The sequence below is a fragment of the Actinia tenebrosa genome, unplaced genomic scaffold (genome assembly GCF_029948245.1).
Source record: "Actinia tenebrosa isolate PJP-AT-01 unplaced genomic scaffold, QUT_ActTen_1.0 PGA_scaffold2__45_contigs__length_23673736, whole genome shotgun sequence".
Lineage (NCBI taxonomy): Eukaryota > Metazoa > Cnidaria > Anthozoa > Actiniaria > Actiniidae > Actinia > Actinia tenebrosa.
Genome location: NW_028292579.1, coordinates 1,447,225 through 1,458,076, shown reverse-complemented (window position 1 = coordinate 1,458,076; position 10,852 = coordinate 1,447,225).

Genomic DNA, 10,852 nt, shown 5'->3' with positions numbered 1-10,852 from the left:
AGGACAATGGTAGGCAGATTGTCAGGACCAAGTGCTTTAGTAGATACTTTTATTTAAACAGGGTTATCCTATCAGTAAAATACAATAAATTTACTGTTATCAACAGGAGCACTAACTAAAGAAAAATAAAACAAAAGAAATGTACTAAAATATTTAAGATATGAAATTAAGCTAAAAACTAACACTAATAAAATATCAATAAACTATACAATGTATATACTAAATTTGTATACATAAAAGAGAAGAATCAAGTGAAGACAACAGCTGAATAACTTCTTCATTACTCACTTCAATCAGGCTTAAGTGACTGTTGATCAGAGGGTTCAGATTTTCTTCATTGGATGATTGACAAGAGGAATAATCTGTTTAAATTGAGTTGAAGAAATGTTGAAAAGATTCGGCCTTTTTTGTATCGTCAGTGGTACAGATTCCTTGGTATGACATTTCATGAGGTAATCGATAACCACGAGTTTTGAAAGAGAAAAAGGACCAAAACCTTTTAGGATTTGAAGAGGCATTGTTTGCCAAGTCATCCAAGCGAATCCAGTTTTTAATCCTCTGCCTTTGAAATAATTGTTGGTATGGATCCCAAATCACAAAATACTTTTAAAACTCGACTCTGTGAATTGAAGTTGGTAGCTTGCAATGGAACCAGAGGGACTTTTGCCAAATTTTGTTTCTTTCAATTCAGGGGTTGCAGTTGTATCCAAGATTTGAGCTAAAGGCATATTGGGGTTAATGGCCATCAGGTCAGCTTTTAAATTCTTTTCGTCTTTCAACTGAGATTTTAGGTTAATTCAGGCCTCATATAAAAGACATTTCAACCCTGGTCTACTTGCTGTGGAATCATCTAATTTGGGTTTCTTAACCATGACTTCCATGACTGGCTTAGGTGTTATCTTATCACCTCCTTGTTTTGCCAATTTAATTTAAGAGATATCGTACTTTCAATCCAATTGAGTCAAACGAGTCCAATTAACTCCATATCTTTCTCAAATTTTCAATTTGAATTCAATATTTATTTAGACCTGTTATATCATTCACGATTTGTCTATTTTCTTTCTTTCGCTGTCAATAATACCAGCTTGTTTCAATTAAATGTAGGTTGAGTTGTTGTCTTACTTTTTGACAAACTGTGCTTTCGTCTTCAGACCTTTAGCGGGATCTTCTCTGCATTTTAGCCAGAATTTGAGTTCCTCTACTTTCAGATTAGCTTGAGCTCTTTCACCAAGTGACGATCCGGGGATATCTGTTTCTAAAAGCTTTGGATTGTTTTAATCAGAGCTCATTTTATGTCAAAACGCGCGTTTCCTTCAAGGGAAAAGGCGCCGCAGTTCAAAACGAGGGCTGACCGACCTCGCTTTCGTGCAAACTCGTTTCCAGGCTTCTCATTGACATTCTTGTTTTGTAAAGCGTGTATAAAGGGTTGAATAATTGAATGCTGGGTTGAATAGTTGAATTGACCGCTGAATACTTGAATGAGTAATTGAATTGAATAACACGTTGAATGATTGAATATCTTGTTTAATGTTTGAATGAGGGACAATATTGAAAGGACCTTTTTGTATTTTTTCCTTCTCACTTCCGGCTAGCCTTTCTTTCTACTTCCAGATGATGCGAATAATTTTGTACGAATTCGTGCCAGCTCTTACAAAGATGATATGGTATCTCTAAGGCAAAAATCATTTCCCTGGTTTCTGTAGATTTTTCTGGCTTTTACAGGGAAGGGTTGCTAGCCCTTCGCCCAACGTTCCTCCTTTCTTATCCAGGCTTGGGACAGGCCATGGCGGAGTTAACGTGTGACGTACTAGCTTGTTACTATGAATGGGAGCCCTGGCATTAAATACTAGTACAAATAAATAGAATAGATAAATACTAATAGATATATAAGTTAAATACTATAAATATGTGTAAATATATAGTAAGTCATTCCTGTAGTATAGCGGTATCTGCGTGGAAATACACAGAAACGAGGCTATCGGGCGAACATAAACAAAGAACAAGTACTGCGATCTTACCAAGGAATTACGTTAATATGGGGAATATGGGTTCTTCGAAATCGGCTTTTTTCAGCAATGAAGAGAAGCTACAGTTGCTAAATGGAAACTGTCCACATAATCTTACTAAGGATCACTAACGATTTGGGCTTCCTTACCGCACTGGAATTCTGGCTAGAGATGGAAGTGCTTCAACTGCTGGAACCAAACGTGAGCTCGTTTTCAGGTATTGTGTATTGACAATAATCTCACTTTGATTTTTCTTATCAAGTAGGCATGTTTTTCTCGGGTAGCTCTATTCTCTTTTCAGAGTTGTAAGCTACTTGAAGAATTGCTGGGAGAACGATTTTATTGACAAATACAAACATCTTCGACCTCACATTTCCAATGCATCTGTTCCAGCCAATTCGCCAGCTCAGAACCCACCAGAATTCCCACAAGCAGCGAACTGGCAGCCTATCTTACAAGTTTGAAAAAGCTTTCCTTTGTTTACTATTGTTTCAAGTGGTGATGAATGAATATCATTGTGTTTTTATGTTTCATTTAACTCGAGGTCTGCAAAATTGGTGCATGTTTGCTTAAGTGTAGATTTCCCAGACTGTGATCTATCAAGAGGTGCTTTCTTCGAAGGCCTTTCTCGGTTGAAACTGAATATATATCGTAGGGATAAATTCTGGTTTCGAGTATACTCTGTTGTCACTTATAGTTTTCTGGAAACATTCTGTAGAAAAATGAGCACTGCATAAGTAGGAATTCTTTGTGATGGGAGTGTTCTCTTGCTTGATTTTTATCAAGCACGTTTGAAGTAATGCTTTGTTCTTGATAGGCAGAGAATGCCGAGATAATCCAGTACACCCTGGTTTATTGCTACAGTTGACACAGCCGTATGCTATGAAGTGTCTCGTCATAAAAAGGTTGAAATCTTTCTTTAAAGGCACGATTAAACTGTAATAACAGCCACTGTGGGGATACAAAATGGTTGAGTAGCAAGCGTTTTTAACTCGTGGATACGCGTAGCGTAGTTTGTAGATTTTGGCCGTTTTGGATTGGCCTCTCATTCTCAGCTTTCTTGACTTTTATAGGCTCAAAAGATATCGCGAACAAAAGCAGTTGCGAACAGTATTTTTCGAAGATTTCGAGGAGATATTTGGACTTTTAGGAAGGATCATAGCTAGATATTCGAATTCAACTTACGCAAAAAAGAAAGGACAGGGGCTTAGTGACATGACAAGGGGGGAGAAAAATTAAAACACCAAAAATTTATCAAAATTAACTTTATTTGACATTTTAAATCTAAACTCCTAGAACTAGTTCTAGCCTTCTTTTTGGCGCAAACATGTTTACTAGTGTCCGCATCCAGTTTTTTTAGTAGATCTCTCTCCAATGAGATAATTGGCATTGATAACAGCCTCTGTTGTGTCATGGTCGATCTCAGGTAGCTTTTAATTAGCTTTAGCTTTGACAAGGATCTTTCAGATGAACGTGATGTGATAAGTATTGTTATCAAGTATTGCTGAAAATGTTATGTAATTCAGGTAATGTAACATTGTATCCTTTAGTGTGCAACCTCAATCATCGACTTAAAATCTTTGAACTCTTTGCTCTACTTGAATCGTTGAAGTGAAAACTTTGTATTCTTTATTACCTTTTCGACGGCCACGTCTGATTTATTGAAAATTGCTAACTCTTGTATGCTTGAAATGGCACCCTGCTTCATATCGTCATATTTTTTTGTTACAAAAGTGCTTGGGAGAAAGAGCCCACGTATGTTCTTCAGAACTCCTTTCGAATTCTCGTTAAATCTGGTCTTGAATTCTAAGGTAAGATGGTCAAGAATCTCATAATAAAACTAAGCACGATAATTTCAAGAATAGGACCTTCTTTCCAACAGTAGTGTCCATGCAACCGTAAAAACTCCCAATGAATGTCCAGCAAAGTTACAGATATATGGCACAATTCCGTCTGTGATTGCAGACTCAAAAAGGTCTAATTTCTTGAGATTTTGTGCTGTCTTAAGGACTTGACTTTAAGGGTCATTGTTTAATTTTGTCCATGAAATATTCAAGACCTTCAAAGTAGAAAATTTTCCCAGAAATAATGCTACAGTGAGTGATTTCCCACTCAGTTCAAAGCAGTTAAATGTATTCAAATTACATACCTTCGTCGAAGATCTCAGGATTACCTCAAGACTCTTATCGTCAACTCATTTCTCTTTTACGTATGAGAAATTTAACTGCCTCAGCAAAGTTGATCTTGACAAAGATCTCTCCACGCTCGGCAAACCAGCTTTAACCTACGCCGTTCTTCAAATTCAATACAGCTAAAAATATTGAGTAAAATTTCGGGTAGAAGTGCTTCCATTGCCTTTGATAAAAACTTTGGAATAGGCTCTGGCCAAACTTTTACAGGATCTGATTGGCTGAACAATATGCCGCATGCTATTTTTAGGTTGGTATGTGGGAATGATGAGTTCGTAGCAACTAGATAAAATGAAACTTTATAGAAGATCTTAAGAGATATTCCCATAAGGCCCCTACGTTTAAGAAGGTACAAACTTTTAATGTAAGTGAAACCCCTCTATGCCGGACACTACTGGGAGGAGGAAATTTCCGGTTGAGCGGGGGTTCCGGTATACTGAGGTTTTCTTAATAACCATTAAAATAGTCTTTTTAATGCAGTATTCAATGAGTTTATTGTAGATTAACACTTATAAATACAAATATCATCATATTTATAATACATGTGAATTTAAAATTATTAAAAGCCTTACGTAGTTATTAAGAATATCGTGTGAAAAAAGAGTCTATTTTAGATTGAAATTTCTTACAAATAAGTTCAACAACTTTTTTTTCAGCCATGCTTTCGATTTCAAGGGCAAATTTTAAAAATCTTTGTCTTTTTCAATTGCAAAATTCTAGAACTGCAATGCCATGCGAAGTACTTCATGTGTAAAACTGCATTCTGGAAACTTGTCAGTACTGTCCGTATTAATCTCGTCCTCATCGTCACTCAATGTTGGTTCGTTTTCATCATTCTTAGCAGCAAAATTGCTAACAAGATCCTTCTCCCAATCGCCCGTGTCATCTTCTGTTGGCGCTTCGTGGTCGACGTTCTCTAACAAAGAGTTGAGTCTAAGGCGTTCAGCAAGACATCAAAGAGGAATATCGTTGTCTTCTTCTTCAGTTGAGCTATTTTCGTCTTCGTTGACAGTTGAGAAACCCGATGCAGCAAAGCACTTTGTGATTGCAGTGGGGTTGGTTTCAGTCCAAGATTTCGATATCCAGTTTACACAGTCAAGCAAAGTTATTTCCTTGCAAAGGGCAGTCGCACCCTCTGCATCATCTATCTTGCTCAGAAGTGATCTCGATAAATGTTTCTTGTATCGTGCTTTAAAAGCACGGATAATGCCTTGATCTAGCAGCTGCAAGTGTGAAGTTGTGTTCGGTGGCAAAAATTTCAATGTTACATTTGAAAGCTCATAATCATCTGACCCATGGGAAGAGGCATTATCCAAGAACATTAAGATGTGACGTCGTTTCTTCTTCATTTCCTTGTTGACATCTTTAATCCATGATATAAAGATGTCATTTGTCATCCATGCCTTTTTGCTGTTGACATATGTAACGGGCAATTGTTCAGTATTTATGTTCTTAAAACATCGCGGCTTTCGTGATTTACCGATCACCAATGGCTTTAGCTTCTCACCGGTTGCACTACAAGCAAACATTGTTACTTTTTCTTTTGATGCCTTTGTTCCTTTAGTGTTTTCTCCTTTAGCGGACAAAGATTTGTTTGGCAGAGCTCTGAAGTACAAGCCGGTTTCGTCGCAATTAAATATGTTTTCTGGTAAATATTCTTCTACAATACCTGGAATTCTCTGCTTGTATTCATCTACTGTTTCAGTGTCAACTTCAGCACTTTCCCCGCAGATCTGAAATGCTTTGATATAATAGCAAGGTTTCCACCGATCGAGCCAGCTGTTTGATCCCTTGAAGTTAGCAATGTCTAACTCCTTTGCAAACTGACAAGCTTTCTCTTGAATAATCGGACCAGAGATTGGAATGTTCTTTGATCGTGCACGCTGAAACCACTGCCAAGTGAGATCGTTTAGACGTTCGTATTTGCAGTTGTTGTTAAATCGTTCTGGCCGTTGCTGTTTTTCTCGTACTCTTCCTCGTAGATTTCCTTCTTCAGAATATCGCTAACAGTAGACTTTCCGATGCCAAATTCTTCACTGAGGGTCTTTTGAAGTTGGTTTTGGGATTCTTTCATATGAGTTGATCAAGCTAATTCGCTTTTCTAAGGATAACTCAATTCGTTGCACAGGTCTTGACATGTTTACTTTTGCAAGTCTAATGCTTAAGTGAGTAACTGTCTGTTTGGCAATAAATTTATAAACTTGGCTTTGTGGGTTACCTCTCTTAATGATCCTTTATCTGCAATGGATGTCTGGTCTTGAAGACTGTGGTCTTGGGAACTGAATGCAGGCCTGAGGAGATCCTTATCATCTTCATCTGGTTCACAGGTTGGAGTACCACATCCAAGACAATACAATCATCTGCTACACATTTAACTCCACACTTAGAGCAAAACATTTTCAAGCCGTAGTCATCAAATACATACCTATCTTGTTTTGCATCCAGAAAACAGTATTCTTGTGACAAAAAGCCATCGCCATCATTGTTCATGCCAATTGCAAGCTGGACAGCTGATTTACTTGTTTTAAAGAAATAAGTTGGCATTCCGTTGTTCATACCTGCGTAGATGATCATGTAAATGTAGAAGTGATCTTTCTTATCAGTGTATGACTTAAGTGTCATGAGAGCATCAAAGCTATGACAATTCTCTAGTTATGACGCTAGTGCCGACCCTCGCATTCAGAAACTTGCATGGAAAAAACTAGAAGTCCAGCGAAAAATACAAAAAGCTTTTATGGTCTATAAATCACTGCACGATCTCACACCAGCATATATTTTTATCGATCACAGCAGCATAACAAACTATTCTTTGAGAAACACCGAGGGCAAACTAGCTATTCCTAGGCCACGCACCAATTATCTAAAGAACAGTTTTAGCTATGATGGTGCAGTGCTACGGAATAGCCTTCCAAAAAATTATTCTGTGTCTGTTTGTCCAATTGAAAATACTATAATATAGTAATATGAAAAATGGAGTACTTAATGGTGTACAAAAACGAAATGCTTACTGTGTGTATATAAAAAATACAACCATTAAAGAGTTATTGCTTTTATGACATGCTTTTTTCTACAAATGCAAGTAATGCATTGTTTTGCTGTGTTATCGTTTGCATCTGTTGTTTCTGCTGTTGCTGCATGAACAACTTGAGCAAAGAATCTTGCGTTCCTTTTTCTTCCTTCCTGAGCTCCAGTTCCCTCTCTTTCACTTCCATTTCCATCCTTTTCTCCCTTAAGAACTCAACTGTCTCGGACCTGTTTTCCGGGCTTATATGCTTTTTTCACCAGCACCTACTGTCATATCATCATCATCACCATCAGTGACAGCAATAGCATCGTCAGCCTTTTCTCTTCTTTGTCTCACTATGATTTTCAATTGCTTTTTGTCTTATGTCAATAGCCTTTTGCATGTCTTCTCCTTTTTTCTTCTTTACCCCACCTATGAATACAAGTGCATCATTTTAGAGGCTTCATATTGTCCTTTATTTATAACAACTATTCATACATTACATAACACTTTTTCAATATGTTATGATTATGGAACCTTTGGTCAAATAAGGTGGCCCATTCGACAGATCCCATTTTGAAGCAATGGTGTGTTGAACTATTGCTGTAACTTGAAAGCCATTATCGACCTTTGGCTTGTGTTGACGAGTAGAGCGTCCCGTAGGTTTTGCTTGAGCCATGAATTTAAAGAGCGCAATTCAAATGATGTTGCTGCTGTGAGTGACATTATGACTGTTGATTAATCTATCACTTATATCTATGTTTGTAGTTATCATCACTGTAGCACTTACTTTAAACCCTTTTGGCGCCAGGAATTATTCCAATGTTACATTTCACCGCCATATTTATTTTGGAATTTTCCAGTAAAAAGCGTGTGTACTTTTCAAAAAAAATAGTCCTTCTGTGATAAAATAGAATTTCTTTTGGAGTGAAAATATATTTAAAATCATTTTTTTCGAAAACAACGTGTCACTGGCAATGGCCAAAGAACAGATTGAAGTAAATTAAATTCTTTACCTGTAATTTATGTTCAACTGCCTAAAAAAAGATAAATCTGATCAATCTCCTGTTTAGATGACAGTTCTGCAGATATATCACTTGCTTATCATGGAGGAAGATTATAGACAACTTGGGCTTCTCTACTCTTAAAGTCTGTATAAGTATGATATATCTCATGACAAGGCATGAAGCACATTGGTTGATTGCATTGCTTGCATTTAAAGTTTGTTTTTTTCCTTGCCCAGCCTTCCTTTCCTCTGATCTTGCTGGCAAATCGACACTTGACGGTCGACCAAGTCTGCTGTTACCCTTGCAATAACCTAGTAATCCATTGATTACAAGCTCCCTGAATTTTCCAGGAGGTACTGCTTCATCCTTCTTTATTGAGGAGTATACAATGTATGCATTTACCATGGCTACTTCACGTATTCTGTGATATACTACAAAATAACACTTGGATGATTTGTGAGGGAATGCAAAAGTTCCCCGATCAGATAAACCAATCTTCGTAAACAATCGAGCCGACACAGGCAACCCAACCAATGTCAAAGAAGACCTTTCTTTACGCGAGTGATCATAATTAAATACCGTGTATCCCAGAGACTCTCTCGCTCTAGTTATTCTTGGTCGTAGCTCTCGTTATTGCGTTCGGCTATACATATATTTATACAGCCATTTGCAGAAATTATGGCCGCTTCCAATATATGTACAAATATATCAAAAGCATGTCAAAAAATTATTATTATCCCTGATATTTTTTTCGAAAAGAATATCAAGAAAGATATCCAGCCGTGTCTGATAAATACGCTTTTGATATACTTGTATGTATATTTGAAACGGCCATATGTATATAACAATGTAGGAAACATTTGCATTCTCAAATGAGTTCTCTCAACAAAGCGATGTAGGGTGCCTTTTGCTTTTTCGTTATTTCTTCAATGGACAAGTCAAAATGCTCACATACACTGTGCAGCATGGACACACTCAGTCCACTTAGGTTCCCAGATGCTTAAGATCACACAAGTTGAAGGTATCAAAAACAATACGATGTTGCAGTTGAACCTCTTGCAATACAGGCATGCGCGTTTCCTCATAAGCTTCTTGTTCTTCAGCAGCTTCGATTTCTTCATCCCGGTACTCACCAACTTGTCCTTTCCAAAGCTTTGACACCATTCTCGAAAAAAAGGACTGAACTTGCATTGGAGTGAGAAATTCTTCGCCTGAAAATTGTCTCGTTCGTTCCTTGTTCCTAGCAGAGTGCATCTCTGTTGCAACGGTAACTGGATCTAGCTTGCAGCCTGCAACCTGGCCAATCTTGAACTTGTCTTCCAGGTATTTTCTCTGTGTTTCAGAGCCCAGCCTTTTGAAAGAATTATTCCATTGTGCCGAGCCGTGTCTGCTTCCAGGTTGATTTTGGAGCAGGCCCCCTCCTGCAACTTTACTTGGTACAAAATTTTAGCCTTGTCTAGGAGCGTCTCTCTCTCGGGCACAGTTTTGCACTTTCCAAACGATAGGTGCTTCTCCAATGCAGCATGCTTTTGGTACAGTTTAGCACATCCTTCATTTGGGCAAGGTAACAGCAAACACGAAGATTCGGCTTCTTGTCCACTGTTCCCTTCTGTGGGTTTCTCTTGGCCATCTGGTTTTTCACTTTGTTGCTTCTTTGATGCTTCCCATGTAATTTCAATGAAATCTCCCAAGGAAAAAGGAGCTTCAAAACGACAAGTTTTCAAGTAGTCTGGAACTGCAATTTGAATTATGGCATGTTTGAAGTGTATTAACAAATGTGCTGAAATTTTAATAACTGCTATTATGATAACCATGATAGGGACGGATCTAGGGGTGGGGGATGCTTTTGGTTTATTTGTTAACTCTGATTTTCTGATGCCGTTTCAGCTATTGATTTATAATGACTGAGGTAGGACACTTGCCTTACCTTTTATAGCTGCTGCTTTTACCAACTTCCCTCTTCTCAACTTTATAGGCTTTCCAAACAGTAACTCCACGGGCAGCATGGATTTCTGGAAGTCTTGCGCAGTCTGTACATCATTCCCTTCGTTGATATACTTTCGTACATGGGCTTTAATCGTTGCAGCTTTTCGGTCGCACAGACCTTTTCCGCTTTGAGGATCACTAAAATCCACTCGATGTACACTGATTCCCGTCCTCTTCTTCATAATATTGCAAGCAGCAATCATGACAGAACTGTGATAACAGCTTGCGTTATCCTGGCATAGATATGCACTTGTTATTTGAGGGTGTTCCTCTTTAAGAGCACAGAGGACATGATCAATAATTTGCACAACCACTGAGCTATCTGAGAATCTTGCAGTTCTCTACGATATGGACCATTGTTTGACTTTGGAGGTTCCCTAGCTTTTTCCAAGCTACGACACTTATGTGCCATGAACTTCCTCTTTTTCCGAACCAGTCGGACTGTGTCTCTAAACTTTTGAGGAAGGAATTTCATGGCCCAGTCTTGTGTTATTAGCACTGATGTTTCGTCGAGATCCAGCAAAATATCTGTTCTGGCTTTGTCTTGCCTCACACTTCTCAACTGGTGGGCCTTCCAGGATTTTATGTCTTGAATCGAATGGCTGCAGGTAAATCGAAGACTGTCAAGCTCGTCTTGTGATACTTTCAATTGAATCAAAT